The sequence below is a fragment of the Syngnathus typhle genome, linkage group LG7, assembly GCF_033458585.1.
Source record: "Syngnathus typhle isolate RoL2023-S1 ecotype Sweden linkage group LG7, RoL_Styp_1.0, whole genome shotgun sequence".
Taxonomy (NCBI): domain Eukaryota; kingdom Metazoa; phylum Chordata; class Actinopteri; order Syngnathiformes; family Syngnathidae; genus Syngnathus; species Syngnathus typhle.
The window spans coordinates 9,535,539-9,555,366 of record NC_083744.1 but is presented as its reverse complement, the minus strand read 5'-3'; the positions used below and the strand labels follow the sequence as shown (position 1 = coordinate 9,555,366).

Here is a 19,828-nt window from a genome sequence, read left to right as displayed (position 1 = left end):
CTGCTGTAGCTCTTCTTGCAACAGGTTTACATAATGAAAGACCCCAGGGGACCTGCAGGATGTGCTATCATCATTTATGTAGAGCAGCGTGAATAAAAGTGGGGTTTTCACTGTGGGTGATAAACAAAGAGTGTAAAAAGAGAACGTTTAAAGAGCTGATTGTATTGATGCAACACCAATAAAAATGTGTGTACACCCTTGTTTGTTTAGCTTCTCTAAATTTACTATACCAACTAGTCTGTTCACCAATTTGGTTAGAGGGTTTGTTTCAGTCCAGTCATGTAGGAGTTATGAAAATTTGCTTTCATTTGCAGTTTTTGCACAATGTTGGCTCTTCTGACTTTAACCTCCCACTGGAACACGCCCTTCACTTGGATTGAGTGACAGACTATGCTGCAGTGTGTCAAAGCGTGTCATACAGCTATGACACTCTGCATGTTCTGGAATGATGACGGTGAGAGGAGTGAAGTAATTGTCACCAGATTTTCTTTTTGTCGCAATACAAGCAATGTATTTTCTAGGCATTACTCATTTGCCATCTCAATTTGAATGTAAAGGCCTAATGGAGCTTTCCGATTGTTGCCAATGGATTCTAGCTGAATGCTCATGCTGCTGCTAATTTTCCTCTATTATCCTTACAACTACTTCCAGATACATGATGTCACATCCTTACCCTCTTACAATGTAAGCTTGTCACATTTGTGCCGCCACTTTGCGGGAAACTAGCTAATTCCAAAGACTGAAGTGACGCACACTGTATTACTACACTAACATGAGCTGCATTGCCCAATCAGACGGCAGATTTAGGAATATTCCTATACTGTGGAGTACAATTTTGGCAGTGGTGGGCTGAGTACCATGAACTCCTTTGGCAAGTGTGCATTTTTATTATTATTATTTTTTTTACAGCACACACAGCCCAAAAAGTCCAAGGCAGGGCTACCATAAAAAAACATCCCACGGCACTATGATCGTATTGTTTGGTGCCAATATTGAGTCACATTGTGCATTCAGTCCATTTGGCATACACCAGGTCTCCAGCTGCATAAGAGTTGTGGCAAGTATTTAGCAGCGTATTACTCTTATGAGGAAGACGTTTGGAAAGCTGATGTAATGCATGCTGGAAACACTGGCATGTTTTGCGGTTCTTTAACAGGCAATTAAACATGACGTAGTATCCCAGATAGTCTGTGAGCTTCCAACTGGTGAAATCCTTACAAAATGTCACTTATCCATGTTGTGGAACATTTTTATTGGCTGTATTTTGACATGAGAAATGGAAGTCTGATCGTGTGTGGCGGAATCAAGTTGAGCAAGAGATACTTTCCGCTGTATTGAAGTTGAGTGATATATTTTGTCCTTTCCTAGTGACTTAAGAGTAATCCAGGTGATTTTTCTATTTTATTTTTTACCGGTGTACTTTAGAAGACCTATGAATATTTTTGTTGGATTCACTCCATCAACAACTGTTCCCCCTACATTTATCACAAATTCAATAAGGCAGTTGTTGGACTGATTGTTTTTCTTTGTTCACATCCAGGTACCTCTGCAGTGAGTCATCATTTTTAAACGTGAAAATTCTTCATTCCGTAACCACAGTGACATTGTCCAAGTGACTTCTATCCCACACACTTCCATTAAACACAACAGACTCGGTCACCGTGACTTTCCATTCTATCTGCAATGACTGCATTAATGACGGGACATGACGTGATTAATAAAATATAATTACCCAAGAGTAAGACTTAAACTTTATGGCAAATTATATTAATTACTACTATAAATCCAGTATTTGCACATTTGAGGTAATCCTCATATGTGCAGAAACTCAACTCTAAATTGTATGTATCCAGTGTTCGATATAAAGGAACTATTAGATCCATTAATTTTATGCATCTAAAATACTTGTGTTAATTGAACTGGGCAACCATATGTCTTCATCCAAAGATCCAAGACGCAGAATCCTGACCCTTCGTTTCAATGGCAGGTTGTCTCAGCAGAAGAAATTCCTGCCAGACAATTGTGTTTCCGTCTAGCGCCAGGTTGACAACAGCTGGATCAGGACACACGGCTTAGTCATGGACCGTGAGGACATTGTTTTGCCCAGACCTGTCTGCTCTCTCTTCTGTCCTTCCTCCTGAAATAGTCTTGGTCTTCTCCCCCAAAGACAAAATCATGAAAGGGAGCAGTTCAATTGAACAAGACAGGGACAGTATACATACCGATGTGAAAGAAGTTTCGGTAAATTTGTCTCTGTGGATGGTGACAGTTCGGTACCGTTGAATCACCTTACCCTGATTAATATTCTATTCAGTTGTAACGATGACTTTGGAGGCACCTGAAGGCCACAAGTCACGGTGTTGCTTGTCATGTGTAAAAGGCTAAATTATTGAGTCTCTCTGAAAGGGCTGAATGGATGGCATTGTATGTGGGAGATAGGTGATGTTGTAAGCCCCCTCCTGTTTAAAGATGCTTTCTCAACCATGACGTAGTGTAGATGGCCTCTCTCACCTGTCTTTGAAACCATCTTTTCTGTCTAGAATGTGATGTTTGTCCTCAAAATAATGCTCTTTCTCTCTGAGTTGCAAGTACAAATGTACATATATTTAGTCTTGATCTGACGAGTAAGCTCATCTGTGCTATGACTTGTGACGTGCTTGCTCAGTGGTTGCATGAGTAAATAACACATTTCCTTAAATTACCTTGATTGTGTTAATGTTTTCACACATTAATTGTCAACAAAACAATGACAAGGTAGGAAAGACGGAAAAAAAAATATCCGCATGCAATACTTTATATCAATACATCTTGCAATGATCTATTCTGCAACATTCCTTGGAAATGACAATGTCAAATCAATTGTAACCTATTTCTAAATTTCAGATTTCTGATTCAACATTTAGACTTCTTAAACGATTGATTGGGAATGAAAAGGGTAGCCTGTTCCAGTGTGCCATAAAATTAGAAAGTCGGTCTTATAAGATAGAGCAATTCCCTGTAATTATTGGTGGAACATTACTTCATGCTGCATATTTGCATGGAGGGATTCATTTATGTAAGTACAAGACATCTTTATTTATATAGTGATTCCTTTTATGGAAAGTGTGTGTGTGTGTGTGTGTGTGGGGGGGGGGGGGGGGGGGGTTAGTTCCTATGTAATGAACAAGCCTCAACAAAAACTTTATATCTGCTTTGTCTGTTCCCAACTGCTGCATCTGTTTTGAAGTGGCTCATCTAGCATATGGTGAGCCTCCTACACACTCTCTCTCTCTTACTCTCTTGCGCTCTCTCTCTCACACACACACACACGCTCATGCACACACATGCATGCAGTTGCATCAAGATGTCAAAGGCTCAATGTCTGACTCAGTTGCAGGTGGGTGTAGGGTTTCCCCTTCTACGGTGGCGGTACCTTGTCAGAACAGGAAACTATTTGATATGCTGAAATATTGGTTGTTTTTTACTGGCGCAAGTCTGCATACATGTGCTGAACTTGCTAGTTTTAGTACAGTATACAGGTTTTTTTTTTTTTGTTTTATTGTCAAGGCCCTCTGCGATGGTATCCAATCGTAACAAAGGTGAAAAAAGGAATCACACTGGCAATGATCAGCTGCAAGCCATTATCCTCCCGTACGCAGTATTGAGGGGGTTACTTTGCATATTGAAAGGAAATGACCTTAAATGCCGAGATGCCCACCATGGTGCAAAGCCATTTGCCAAATTCCCAAACCTGCTAAATGAGGCTTGCAGCTGCACGAAAATCAAGATGTACTACTTTGTACACTCCAGTGCATCTGTGCTGTCTACGAATATAGAGCCCCGTGTCTCAAGTTGTTGTTTTTTGTGCATTATTCACTTAAAAATCTCTTAATAGTAAATTCTTGAGAAAAAAACTACATTTTTAACTACGTAATTTGCTTGACTCTTAGTTTAAGTGATTGCTTTAGCAGATGGAGCTGAACTAATTTGCTTTGAGCTGTTGTGTTAGTCCATCAAGGCCTTGACATTAAAGGTCTCACTAACTTTATTTCCAAGTCTTTTGTTCCTTAATCAATAGTTGTTATTGTTCTGTGAACTTGATTCCATGTGCGCACATGCTGTGGGAGGGACTGACAGGAATTAACAGGACATGCAATAACACCACTCTACTGAGTGAGATGTAATGGGCCATAACTCGGGGGGGGGAAACCCTTTCACAGCAGCCCCAGGGTCTTTGCAATCGCGGGCAGCAACGGGCTTGAAGCAGTACACACAAGGATGCACACTTTCTGAGTCACACATTCTCTAACTCAGGAGCTATTTGGGAATTATATTCTAATTGTGGGGTAAAGTTGCAAACGTGTAATGCTGAAGTTACTTGCATGGGATTGGGTACATTAGAATTTTCATTTTACTTTCTGCAACCCGTCTTTTACTGTAGTTTTACTTACTGTCATGTCTACCGACAAAAAGAGTTGCATATTTGACGGAGTAAATCTTGTCACATTACACTTGCATCTCTTGAGATTGTGACCTTACCCAAAGAGCTTCTTTGCTAGCTTTTTAATTGTTGAGAAGACCTTTTCGCACAGTTTTTTCTTTCCCCTTGGCCAAGGTACCTTACAATCCACAGAAGAGTTGTCAAAAATCTAAATGTTAAAGGCCTACTGACTTATTTTTCTTACTCTTGGGTTGAATTGGCTCATAATTAATTGCAAATGTCTCCCATCTTATATTTATTGAAAAATAAAACACTTGGTACTTTCTCATGCATGAGTATGTGGTTACTTAATGTGGCAATATGTGTTGATGCAGCTTCTCTGTCATTTTTCTGAATTTGTTTCGTTTTTAAGCACGACCTTTTACACTGATATGAAATGCACTCCATAATAGTTTTAATAATGTCAAAAAAGTAAGGGTGCACTCATTGCTTTAAAATCACTCTGCAAAAATGGATTGCTTTCCTGGTTACTGTTAATAGGAAAACCAAAATGTATTCGGCCATTGCGCCTTTATGTTTGAATCCATCAGTATATGAACTTAATAATTTAGCAATTATTTCAAGTTTTTGTACAAATACATTTGGGAGATGTCAGAATAGCTTCCCTTCTATTATTGCCTTTTTATTTAATAATTTAACCATAACCTCAAATAAAACAGGACATTAGCGGTCAAGAGCTCTGTATGTATGGGAATTTTTTTTATCAATTTCCTTCATCGACTTTCGCAATTTTTTTTTAAGTGCATAGGAGAATCTTTTTTTGAATAGTCTGCAAAAATTATTACTAGAGATTCAAATAATTGGGAATTCGGTATTGGAATTGTTTGTTAGTGTTGCCATTAACACTCGTTACAAGAAAAGAATAGTTCGACATTGCATTGTAACAGTTAATGTTAGACAATTGCCCATTGTACCTTTCAAATTTCACTCACTGTCAGAAATAATTATTGGATTTATTCACTTAGCTGTTTGTCTGAAAATGTATGGGGATTATTGACTGCAGGGATCGGCACTTTTATTTCAGTCTTTTCAACGCCATTGAGGCTTTCCTCGACACATGACAATTCAGCTGTAGGCTATAAATATGGAGCAGATTTAGTGCAGAAATAAACAACCTCTTTTGGCAAACCAGTCCTCCTATTGAATAATTATAGGCTCAGACATTGACTGGAAGACATCATTATCCTTGAAAATAAAGACATCAGCAAGCACCCTTACAGTCTCTATTGTCAGCATTGAATTCCGTCCAGCTTTGTGGTTTGGAATTTTGCCAAAATGGAATGCCCACAAAATATAACAGAAATTCCAGCATGAAAAATATCCCAACATTTTATCACATTGTTCACAGTGCCCAACTAGTGAACTATTTAAATTGTTATATAATTCTCTATCTTTCAGCTGCCATCTTGATGTCTTTTTCTTATATCCAGTTATAGGCAGTGATAACTAGGAATGACAACAGCAGTAAGATTGGTAATAAATCTAGTTTGTAAAGGGGGGTTATGATATAAAGAAAATGGATGGATGACACATCTCAGAACTGTGATTTTTTTTAAATTTTATCTGACACAGTCTTACCTTTGTTACTCTTTCTGCAGAGGTTATCCATAAGGTGTGTTTTTTCTTTGTCTCAATTGCACTCAGGTTGTTTTTTCCTTTTGGTCAAAGGTATATTTCAATTTTTTAGACGTAGTTTAGGCTGAGACTTGAAGTGTAAATATGAGTCATTGTAGCTGAATTTTAAAAAGTGAGCGGCTCTAAAAAGAAACAAGGGGAAAAAAAACACCAAGTATGTACTTACTGCTTTTATTGTGCGTGGTTTACTTGAAATGAGTAACTCAGCACACCCCAACTATAATGGTCTGCTCACCAACAATCATGCTCTACCCCCGCCCCCCCTTAAGTACTCGGTCTGGGCGATAGAGCCTAAAACTAAAATATCTAAAATAAAAATCTATTTATTTATTTATTCATTCATTCATTCATTTCATCAGGAATTTACACAATAAATCAAGTGTGTTCGGACCTACGCAGTGGAGGCTCTGATGAACCCCTGAGACCGACTCACCGAACCCCTAGTGTTAAGAACCACCGATTTATACAAAAAGTAGGCATTTTAATTATTTTTTCCGATTAAACTACCACTCAAAACAAATGTAATTTTGGTTGTAGTGCAGGGCTTGAGATGTGTCCTTGATGTCTCTAGCTTTTATACATTTTTGGGAAGTAAGCCTCGTGAGCTTCTGGAAAGCAAAAATGAGCACGAGCAAAGGCCCACCAATCGAATAATCCAAAAAGACTCAGAGAGCTCCAAGAGGCTGCAAATTTGCTTGCGCAAGTGATTATTTTTGTCTTGAGAGAGATCTCATTACCTCCACTGAGACTTCACAGTGCTGACCTTCAAACATGTGTGAGTTCATGTACGTATCTCGTGGATATATGCACATATATAAATTGCTACGAAGAGGTTATATCACTTCAAAGTGCAAATCCAGGACGATAGATATTTACCAAGATAATTTTAGTCCAATTGTCGTCATGTGAAATAATGGAAGACTGCCTTTCAGTTGGACAATAGCAGTGTACTTTTCTCTCATTGTGCAGACCTTACCAATCATTTGTGATCCCAACATGGATCAGCAGAGTTACTCAGACCACTTACTGCTAGCCAGAATAAACCGAGCACAAACCTTCGTAGACTGAAAAATTGGCATTATGTTGTCGAGCCCTGAACTAGGCTGTTTAAATGATAAACTATGAGTTGACAGCATTACGCGTCACACATTAGTAACAAGAACACGCATACTACTAAGGAACTCTCCCCAAATCATAGCAATTGTGATTTTCTTGCAATGAGTCTTCATTGCAGTTTTCTTTTCACTGCGGCAAAATCCTGAATGTTGAGAAAGTAATAGTTCTATTGGGCTTAAAATGTTGGATACTGTGAGGCGGCAAACAGTATAGACGGACTTACGTATAAGTATACGTGCCCACAGTGACTCCAGGTCAGTCTTTAATCTGTGAAGAGGCAGTGCTGGGGGAATGCTATGTGAGAGAGAGTTGTCAAGAAAAGTGACTAATAGCAAGGCCTCGAGAACATCACCTTGCTGTCTGCCATCTCAAATCTCAAATTCTGCATTGCCTGCTTGCTCGTTGAGTCCAACTATTTCACCATTTGCTTTGAAATAGTTGCGCTCCATCTGAGTGAGTTTGTGCAACCCTCGTCTGAATTTAGCATGTGGTACAGATTACATGAGGAGGTATGGTATATAGGTTCATGGCAATTTTTATTGCTAACATGTGCTGCATGCCTTCTGCCTCCCTCTTCTTTTTTTATGTGGGTCCAAAATTGACATGAAAAAAAAACACAGTATAAAAAGGTGCAGATGATTTAAAGGCATGTTTTGCCTTCACTTTTTTAAAAATACCTGAAATCTGGAAGGGAATATGACTTTAGACACATAATTAAACCAAGGTGTAGATTTTCTCAGAAATCACCATGATAGCTACCCTTGGTTGCATAATGACTGATTTATTAAACAGACTGTAAGAGGGCTCCGTGCCTCAAAAGAAAGAGGTGAGAGTTGCCCTAATCACAGATCCTCTGCGGGTACATCTACCAGTGATATTAGAACGGCGTTATAACTCTGATATATATGATCTAAGAGATAAAAAATGTTCTTGCATGTTAAAACCACTGGGTGGGAAGACAGGCAGATTTTTCCATTTATGTTGTTGATTTTTATTATGCCAACCAAAACACATTGTTTCTTGTAATACTTGTATTTGTATTATCAAATTGTTAAAATAATGTTTTCTTTAAAGGAATATTATTTTCTATGCTAAATCTCTTGGTGTGTTTTTCCAGTTTAATCACACTTTATAAAAACATATTTGCAAAGCAAAAATACGAACCCTGAATGTTTGCTGCATGAAAAACACATTAAACTTTCATCAATAGTCCATCCAACATTTACTGTAGCTTCCTGGCATCCCATCGGGATCACAAAGTTACATTGACTGAATTTTAAATTTCAGAAACATCATCAAAAACAGTGAAGCAGAAATGTAACTAATAACTGCAATTTGCTGTACATCTTTTTTCTTTTTTTTTGCTTGGCAGAAGTGATGGAATGTCATTAGCTGTTCGTTCTTATTCAGAACTTCCGCTCGGACTGCTATTAAGCTTTTAACTGATCCTGCCAGCAAAGACAAGCGATAAAATTAATAGCCTCCCCAAAGGTTTCCTTACGTTTCCGAAACACCACTCTCGTAAGGCCTGTTTTATGATGACTGACGATGACTTGCGACTCCTTGATTGCAGCTTTGTAGTGTTGGGAGTGTCATCAATAACAAAAATGAAGAGGAGCGGCACTGAGATAAAGCCGCTGTTCTTTGCCCTCTCCCACCACGCAGATAGCAATAACAGAGGCAGAGTTCCTCGGGGCTGATGAGTGATGTTGACCGAAGTGTTACCCCCAGAGGGGGCCAAAAAAAGATAATCACATAGACATCACCGTGTCTGTGTCAGGCAAACTGAGGGCAATGATGAGTAATCAGGTGGCTCTGGAAATGACTTAATTCAAAGAGGCGATGAGTCGACATTTCATTGAGGCCATTACGGGCGGTCTTTATGCTCATCTTCATTGCTCCTTCTCGACCTGTCACGAAACTAAGCAATGGAATTTTAAGTGATTGAATTCTTAATTGATAAAACGATACGGTCATCTTGCACCTTTCCAGACCCTATTTGGCTATATTTGAGATTTCATAAAGTCCAGAATGTTGCACTGATGAAAGGACAGCACCTTGTCTTCATGAGACTCGACACTTCATAAAGTGAGATCAGCCACGGAGATAGGGAGCCACTGCAGGCTTTGATTTTCCTTTCCATGAAGATTGCCACTCACTTTCAAGCAGATTCAAGTCGTTTGCGTTTTCGCTATAGCAGGATGAAAGTTGACCTGCTCTGCGTCATTTGTTTCCAAGGTAAGGAATATTGGATTTCTGATTTATCTGGAAACAAATTCACAAAAATACTTTGTAGATGAGACTTAGTGAAGGTTAAGAGGGAAGGGGACAGAAAGGAATGAAACCAAAGTTGTGAAACCTTGGTGTGTGTTTGAATATTGTATAATCCAGATTTGTGCATTTAACTTCTCACCCTGGGACATCCTTAGCGGGAAAATGACTAACGTAACCAGCAATGTTAAGAAGTTCATACGTATGAGTTATGACAAGGTCTATTAGTATTTAGCCGACAAAATATCGAAATTCAAATGGAGTGTACTGTTAGTTCAGCTCTCTTGTTGCGGAATGATGAAGGTATTGACCACATAAAATAGAAAAACATGAGTAATGCTTGCATTGATGTACACAGGTTTATAATTTAACACCACAAGTTCTCTATGAATGTGTTTGGTGAGGTACAAAATACAAATTATTTTTAGGATTCTGTCTGCACTACTAGCACAGATTCAGTGGAAAATAAATCCTCATTAAAGCACCAAAAAACCTCGGTTTATGCCTCACTCGAAAGTATTAGAGTACGTAATGAATAACAGGATGGTCCACTGTGTTGAACGTGCCAGCCAGCACGGCTTATGTTGTGTTACTCTGAGGGGAAACCCAGCAGATAGTCTTTTTGGGGGTCTAGAATATTTGGAACATTGGATGGTAGGAAAGCTCAACTAGAAACTTTAGCTGTGCAGTGAGAGTTGCCTGGGATGTTAATTAATAATCTGTAGTTTTGCTTTTAATTTGCCTGTAGACGGCACAGAATTTTCTCTTAAGTGTATTATAGCTCATCTCTGGTGTGTAACTTTCGGACTCAGCCCTCTAATTAATTTCCTTAACAAATTAAATTGGCATTGTGTCCTCTAACTGCAGCAACACTTTGCAGCTACCCTATCTATTGGCCGCAGGAGACAATGGTCATTAATAATCATTAACTGCATTGTCAGAACATGACAGAATATTCACTGAGGAATTAGCTGATGAAAAGCGTCATATGACACAAAACAGAGTTCCACCCTTGGCCTGTTTTAATGAGAACGCAAGCTGAAAATGAGAAAACCCTCAAACTTGGGGGTTGTGGTCATGCTGCTTCGGGGGATTTTTCAGCTCCTATTGACATGAAGGTTCATATTCACCGAGATAAATTTCGATGAGGACAAAATTCCCTGATGCAATGGGTGAGCTGTGTTTCTCTCTGTTTTGTTTTGTGATAACATCTGCTCTTGCTCCCTGCAAGCGTTTCATCTCGTTTTTGTTTTGGGCTGTTTGACCTGTTCAATAAACACCTGAAAAAATGGCGCTAACTGTGGCGCTTTTCCCTTTTTTTGTTTCCCACTTTACCCGAGTCGGCATACTGTATAGAAGTTGGCTCCCAATTCATATTTCAGCTCACAATACAAACCAAGACATTGAAAAATCCCAAGTCAGGATACGGCTGTATATGGATTTGCCTTTGTACCCCATCAGAGTGAATTTGAGATAATATGCGACGGATACATTTTTAGATATAAAGAAGAGGCGTGGCGTATTTCTACTTTTCTGTATTTTGAAACAAAGATGCCTTCAGAACCACTGTTTTGGTTGTCATTGTTGCAATTGACACAGTTGAGCACGATATTCTGATTGAGCAGTTCAAATCTTTTTGTTGTTGTTTTGACAAGATTGACAGTTCTTTATTGCAGTTGAAGATTATGACTCTGATCCAAGATAAAACAGACTTATGCAGACAACATACATAGCTTTGGATCTGAGTGTCATCACACAACCTCAGTCCCTTACTTTTTCAAACCGAGCGTATCAGTCATGTTAAAGAATGGATGAGCCTCCAACTCAATGCAGAAACGAAAGATGTTGTTGTTTTTGCCCTAAATCTGAAAGTCCTCTGTCATTGACGGCCACATGTCAATTTAGAAATCCCGTTTTAATTATCGAATCAGAACGGATTTTCAGAGACACCTAAAAGCTGTGACTAAAACCAACTAGCTAAACAGCACTTGTAAAGGCATCACTTTGTGGTCCATCACACTGTGCATCCAACAAATTCAGTGCAGCTCTACTTACCTTTTGGCTTTGATTGGATAGCAGTGTGAGTGTTTCTGCATGACTGTCCCTCTGCATGACCGTGATACACAAAATATAATTTGGCGGACAGACTGTAGCCGTCAATTGAAAATGGCTCAAGAAACTTGGTGTGGGTGGCGGCACTTATGTAAATTATCCTCACTGAAATGTAACAGTAATGACGAAATGAAGAACTGCTCGGTGAGAGTCACAGACACTTTTTCAGAACTACGTATATAACGAAATACTTAATTTAATTTTACTTTTATTTTACAATTGATGAGTGAGCAGGCACTCCCGAGACCCAGCTTCCGTATTTATATACAAGCCATTTAATGCAATTTACTCAACATGTCCCCTTTAACTTTTGAGGCTTCAAAATTGTTATTCACAATTTAGGAGTTAGAACCACTGCATGCAGAATACATCAATTTTTCAGGGCCTTGTAAGTATTTGGATATTATTGTTTAAAATTAGTGAGAGGGCAGCTACACTTTTTAAACTGCACATTTTGCCATGTCCACAAATTGTTGTGTTTATATTATTTTATTGAAACGGTTAGGTATAAATGAAATGCTGAACATTATTTAGAAAAATAATTTGATAGCAGCTGACTCCAAGTGTTTGAATTATCTTCTTCCACCTGTTGTGTTCTGTGGGTGTCAGATTCCTGGAGGGATGGAGATTAACGTGTCATGCCGTGTGTCTGATCCTTTCCCCAGCGTGCACTCGTCCTACTTTGTTGCCTTTTGATCGCAGTCACATCTCAAATGAATGCACTCACCCTGTTATGTTATGATAAAGTACGTATAACTTAAGCGGCATAAATCACATGTGGTCTTAGTGCGTTCTAAGTGTTCTTAGTGCCCAAAGCGCTTTACGATGCCTTACATTTACCCATTCACACACACATTCATACACCAATGGGAAAAATTTTATGTTTGTGCTCTCAAACAAACAGGATTTCAAAAATTAAATCATTGAAGAATGGTGCCATGAGTAGCAATGGGCCATGTTAGTGTGGTGCTGCCAGAACTGGCATTGGTCCTGTATATTTATGATATAATACAATAAGTTTCAATGATTATTTCATATTTAATGTATTTATGTTGTGTTATTTAAGCCTTTAAGAAAATTAAGACAAATACTTGTGTGTTATTGTTTTTGCGTCAGTTTTTTTCCCAATATTAACTGATCTGAATATTTAAAGGATTTAACCTGACATACTAAATAATGTGCACAGCGCGGTAAAAAAAAAAAAGTCAATGATTGATTTAAGTGGCTAAAATTATAAATATTAAATGTAAAAAAAAAAACGGACTTCACCACGGGACCAGTCATATTTTAGAACTGACAGGTTTTGCAAGCAAGCATGACTCACCACATGCCCCCCTGTACACCTTTGTCAAACTGAATGTGCAGACCCCCACAGACCTTCACATTCCATTGCTATGTCCTCGAGGCAAACAAAAAAACAACATGTTGTAAATATTTGTATTTTTTTATATTAGGGCCTGTAAATGAGCATCTTCATGAAAAATAAGTTCAAAATCAAATCCAGCAATATCAAACACATGAATGTAGTATACATTTTTGTAGTGATATGTTGCTGAATAATGAATTCAAAGTCAAAGTCTGCTTTATTGTCAATTTCTTCACATGCCAAGACACACAAAGAGATCAAAATTACGTTCCCACTAACCCACGGTGACAAGACATAGTACATAATATACATACATTCATACTGTTTTACTGTAGTTGAAGGTTCTTTTGTGCTTTGCTCTAATTGAAGGTGCTTTTCTTGAGCATTCATCCATTCTCAGAACATTTTATCCTCGCTATAGTTATTATGGGCATGCGATGCCCTATCCCAACTGCCACTGGGCAGAAGTCAGGGTACACCCTGAACTGCTTGCCAGCTAATTAGACATTAAAAATACAAAATAACATAAAAGTGTTGCCCAAAAATGCTGTGTTTTTCCCACACAAAAACCTCAATTTCTGCAGAGCACTTCATGATTTCTGCTGTGTTGTACTCAGATTGAAGTGGTCTTTCCAAACAGACTTTGCATTTTGACAGATTTCAATCTTGGAGAATTCCTGTTATCTTGCTGCTTACAAGTCTTCAGCTGTTTCTCGATGCTGACAGCAGTCAATCAATTTGCATTTGCTTCTGAAATATTTGACTCTTTCCCTCAAGGAGAATAAAGGTGACAAAAGCAATGATATGGCATCCCCTTAAGAGTCTCATTGTCTAATTAGATTGCTGTTATCTCATTTTCTTCTCACAGCTACTGGGGGTGTATACGCTTGTTATATGGTGATTGCTCTGGCAGACTGTGAATATTAACCAATGCTCAATGTGAGTTATTCATTTTCTCCGGTATTTCTTCAGTGCAAAAGCATTTTTCAGCATTTTCTAGTGCCATTGCTATTTTTGTTTAGTCTCACTCGAGAGTGACAGGACAACTTGACAATTTAAGAAGATTAAGTGGCGCAAAACACAGCATTGTTGATAATCAAGGATGGCAAAGTGTGTGTTGTATTGAATGATGTCACTGCATGCATCAAGTTTACGTCGCTGTTAATTGTTTATTATCCGAGTGGTAATTTTAAAGGCTTCATCTTTCATCACACAGATCAGTCTTGATTATGCATTGATGAGCATCTGTAGCTTTTACTGCAGAAAATGAAAGCTCCCACCTTGATGCAAACTTGATGTATCATCCTGACTGGCCCCAAAGCCGAGGTCTGTCGAGAATTTTGCCTTTTAAGTTTGATTAACGGCAGGAGCTGCTCTTTACGCCCTTGGACGCCTGCAGGTCAGAACCTAATCACACCTATAAAATGTCTGTGTGGAACCCTTTGAACTACTTTATTATCCCCCTTGTTCATCGCTTACGTTCCGCTCTGCTGTTATGTTTCTGTTTTTTTTTTTTCGTTGCGTGTGTGTTCAATGATCCTGAATCCTGCCAGGAGTACTAATGATCTAAACTACCATTTTTCTGGCTGCAGTTTAATCAATGCGGGCATTTAAATGTTTAATACCTACAAAAATCTACTCAGTATCTTGAGTGCATTTTCTGTTCTGGATTAGCCTAATTTCTATCAAAGGGCATCATCAAATTTAAAACTCGTTTCAACTGCATTGCTTGATTTTTCTCTGTTGATAAATGTCAATGACTGTTTTCATCCTCTGGATATTGATGAAAAGAGTGATGGGGAAGACGATGGGGAAGAGGAACAGGGGGAGGGCTGCAGCCTGCTGTATGGATACTGTAGTCAGTGTGTGTGTGTGTGTGTGCGTGTGTGTGTGGTGGGGAGGTTTATTGCTTCCCAATCATCTTAAGTCAATCTAGCAAATTACTCGGCTGCCCTCGCTCCTTTCTGTCAGTTCCACGCACAACTGTTTTGTCTTTGAACAATCAGTGCAATGTTCTTGTTGGATTGAGGCAGTGGTTGTCAAGCCATCTGGATGAGGCTGTTCAGATCCTTGAGACAGCATGAGAGTGGAGCTGTTAATCTTGGATGGCTGCGAACCGGTGGCAAGGACAGCCTCTAGCTTGTGATGTCATTGGGGCTTTTCTGCTATCAATACCCAAAGAATGTGTGCTCCCTATTAGTTGTTTGTCTCTGTGGGGTAAGTAAGTAAATCCCCTAAGCCTAAAACTTTTTATTATACTTTACTCATATTTTTTGAATAGTAGAATTGCATTGATGAAATTTTCAAGCTATTTTCAGCACTTTAGATTGGTTAATAATTTGGTAAAATAACAGACCCACATGTGAACTGACAAGAAATGGTTCGCAGAAAACATGGTCCAGGAGTGTGACGTCCATCCATCCATTTTCTGTACCGCTTGTCCCCACGAGGGTCGCGGGCGTGCTGGAGCCTATCCCAGCGGTCATCGTGCAGTAGGCGGGGGACACCCTGAATCGGTTGCTAGCCAGTCACAGGGCAGAGACGAACAACTATCCGCACTCACACTTAAGGGCAATTTTGAGGCCTACCAAGCATGTTTTTGAGATATGGGAGGAAATCGTAGTGCCCGGAAAAAAACCATGCAGGCACGGGGAGAACATGCAAACTCCACACAGAGAGGGCCGGAGGTGGAATTGAATCCGCACCCTCCGAACTGTGAGGCGGACGTGCTAACCAGTGCGCCACCGAGCCGCCTTGGAGCGTGACATGTGAACCCGAAACGGAACCTTTACAAAAATCATGAAAGAAAATACTACATGATTTAAATCAAACCATCCTGACACGAGTCGGACATTTAAAAGACAAGCAATGAGCTCAAAATAAATTAAACATGACTAAATAACACTATTTAATCACAAAACGTACTTACTTATGGTAGAAGAGGCAAAGTCCCGGAAATAATGTCCCAAAAGCAAATCAATGTGAACGAAAGGATGGCAAAGATTTCACAATATTTTGCGTGGAAAACCAAAGCTGTCGAGTCGACTTCCGGGGTTCCGCTGCAATTGGTTATTTGCGTTTTCTGCTCGACGGTGATAAAACGCTTGCCACTTAAAGCAGGTTTATTGGGACAAAAAAAACAACAACAAAGTGAGCTATGAAGAGGCAGTGCTCCTGAGTACAGATTGCAAGCATTGACAACAAAAGCCTATTTTGGTGCTCAAAACATTGCTGACCTGCTGCTGACAAGGAATGATTGTGTTTCACATGCTTCCGCAGGCTTTTCTGTGTTGGTCACATAACCGAAGTAGACCTACAATCACAGTTTTCCGCCCAAGCACTTTGACTACTGTTCTGCAACCCTCATCACAGTAGTCATTCTAAATATTTTACATACTTGCTGGCCACAGCATGGCAGGTTGTCTTTTGATATTATTCATAATGCACATCTATTTTAATGTATTGACTTCACTGTCGCCATGTCTTTATTGATTCTCTCAGTTGAGTCGCCTCTTTCGACTTGTCACTCTCCACTCTTTCCCTTCATTATGTATTAAAGTTCACCCCTTTTTTCCCGCAATGGTAGTCTTCTACCAGAGCTTTTCGAGAGCTCTGTTGTTTTTTGCTGTTTTTGTCATTTGTTTTTGTCATAGATGTTCTTTGTCTTGAGTGTGGACACTTTGTGGACAATTATCGAAGGAATGAAATCTGTGCTTCATGGTTGTGCCTTCTCGCCAGCACAGATCTTGATAGACGGGGACCTGCTCTATTTGACTGTTGCCATTTGATATCAATACACTTATTGACCATAAAACTAAAATGATCAAACAGTAATTAAAGCCATTTTCATTTGTGATACAAATACAATTTAAAAAAAACAAAAAAAAAACAATCTTAACAGGATATTGGAATTGCATTGTAGCCATGAAAAAACAATGTTTTAGGATCCCCCTGAATTGGTTGTATTCTCAAATGATCATTCTATCCTTCCATTCCACTTTCCCCCCTCCAAACGAACAGGAACTAATTAACAGACAGCGGTATTTGTAGCTCCACCCATCACAAGTTAACTACAATTCCAACAAAATGTGTTCTAAAGAGGGACTGTGTCTCTATTTAAAACATGTAAGCAAGGCTACTTGACTACTTGCACACAATAAATAGCACATTGTGCAGTAATTGACAGAATGGGGGAAGAATTAATGCATTGTGTTGGGCCATTAGTGTATTATTGCAAAGAAACCTGTCTTTGAAAATGACTGCCAACTGAAGCATGTTTTTTCATCAGTTCAATAAATATTTTGTGTGAAAAATGAACAAAAGTCACTAAAGAAGATTGCCATGATCTGATATATTCTAGTTAATCAAGGTTTTAGCCCTGACCATGGGTGATTTTTGCCCCAACTCAATCCCCTCAGGGCAGGTTTGACTTTCTTGCCAATAAGTTATTGGCAAATAAAAGATCTCTGGCCAATATAAACTCCCTGCAGGGGCTTAGTGGCCCCGATGTGGCACAAGCTGCTACAAAATCCACAGACTATTTCCATCTACAAGATGATGATCTCTCATCACAAATCATAGAAAACTATTTCCTCGCACTTAGCCGTCTGAGCCTTTCAGTATTTATGATACTCATGCCTCACGAGTTATTAAATGTCCCCCTCCCCGATTGTAATATACTACAAACCTACAATAACGATTACTGGTATAAGGTAAAACTCATCTTTAGTGTTGGATTTATTCATTTACTAATTCAGCTCTAAGGCGCACGCTCTTTTGTGTTTGTGCCTGTTTGCTGAAAAGCAAATAGTTTTTATTCATTTTCTTTGTTCTGAGCTGTATTGATGGCAGACTTTTTGTCAGTGCTGATGGCAGCTGTTATTGGTAGGAAGGGCTGATGGGAGTGAAAAAGCGCAGAGTGGCTCACTCTAGGCCTTTGTTTATACTTTGAATGAGCGGGATTATATAAAAAAACACTTAGAAATATTTAACTCCAATGGTTTAGTGATGATGTTGCATTACCATGATATGCAAATTCTCCGAATTCAATATAGAATGGCAGAGACGAGTTCTAATTTTGCATGAGACCAACAGAAGCATGTTACTGTATGTACATGCGATATTAGTAGGTTCACTTTTGCAAGCCATTTACATCTTGAATTAATGCAGTCCGTCTCACATTCCCTGGGGAACCAATCATGCTAATCTAATGCACAATGTATACTTAATCAGAAAGTCCACTGGTCTGAATGGAAGTGGCTTCACCAGTCACCACTTGAAAGATTTGGGCTTTCTTGGATAATGACCTGAATGCATTAGATTTTTTCCCATTTTGGTAATAATGTCAAGGACCCCTTAAATATATAAATATAAATATCTGTCAGTCAATCTGTCCATCCGTTCATGCAACCATTCATTTTCTTCATCTTATCCTCTTCAGGCCAGGGGTAGGGTTGTTCTGGAGCCTATATGAGCTGACTACCTGATACCTGGTTTCCAGGAAATCACATAGAGAGAAAGATATTCATTCACCTTTCCATTCACACAGTCACTGAGCGTAAACTGAAGCCACGCTGGCTGCATGGAAGTCCCGCAATTGAACCACTGCAGTCTTGATGTCAAATATTATACGTCAATGTCAGGATAAGGTATGGTAGGTATCAACATGGCAAAATATAATGTGTGAATATTAGTTGTGGATGCAAACTGTAAACAAACCACCATTGCATAAGCCAGTTCTTATTGCAGGGTCTTCTACGCTTCAAGGCTTTTGTACTAGCCAAAGCTGATAAACTCCCAATGGCTACCCCATTCACGTCAACATGCATGCTCGGGACTCACACTTTAGGGTGGAACAAATCATTCTGACAAAATATACTGGAAATATTAGTAGGAGAGGAAGAAGCCGGAGACATTTCTGTGTCAACAAAAAATCGCTCTGTCCATTTCTACTTGAAACATTAGCGTTGTTTTGCGTATATTTTTCCATTTGTGATGCGTACAGTATACGAACGTCACAGACATGCGCGTTAAAGACAGTTTGTTCCGACATTTCGAAAGAAGTCTTTTCATGCGTGCTGATCATATTGTTAATTGACATAACCCCCCCCATTCAATAATATTTTGATTTGAATGACCTTGATCGGGTCAGAATATTCCGAATGGGGTGTGTACAAGACACATTTTTATTCCGATCAGGCTCTTATTCCGAATAAAGACGTCCATGTAAACATAACCATTTTCACAGTCATTGATCGCCTTTTATCATGCAGTAACACTCTTAAGTCTAGGAACTTGATAAACCTTGGCAATGGCAATGTCTGCACCTCCTTTCTCTATATTCTCCCCATTGCCGCTGAAGCTCCTGACTAATCACATCATCCTTTGCTTCCAAACAGTAAAAATGAGTCTGTATAATGTTATTTCCTCCCCTCTAGCAAAGACAATAACTTGAAAAGCAAACCTATTCTAATTTCCCAAAACACGCACTTGCCAAAATTTCACTGCTGCCTTGTACTTTTTTTATCAGGTGAGTAATATCTTTCTTGAAGTGAACAAACTAATTTCTTGCTGCTCATAGTAGTCATACTTCAACAAGGCTACCAAAAAGTAGGCCATGTCCCAACATACTGTAGTACTTAATGAATTTCTGCATCTTTCCCATTGTTGTTGACATCTCTAATTAATCACGTTTGGTTCCTGTCTCATAAATCCCACTTTACTGTGCTACCATCTCTTTCTCGTCTTTGCCCGGAATTTATGATTATTATGCTGAAGTACAAAATGTACAATTAAGCTACGGATTTCTTGTGCTGCTTCTCACTATGCATTAGTGACGGTACTTGTTG

General features: G+C 39.1%; 1 protein-coding gene across 3 annotated transcripts in view; it reads left to right on the top strand.

Annotated features, from left to right (window-relative positions):
* The window catches only part of btbd11b (BTB (POZ) domain containing 11b), a 57,475-nt gene that overhangs the window by 7,408 nt on the left and 30,239 nt on the right, over positions 1-19,828 (top strand). The gene's annotated exons all lie outside the window — the stretch shown is intronic.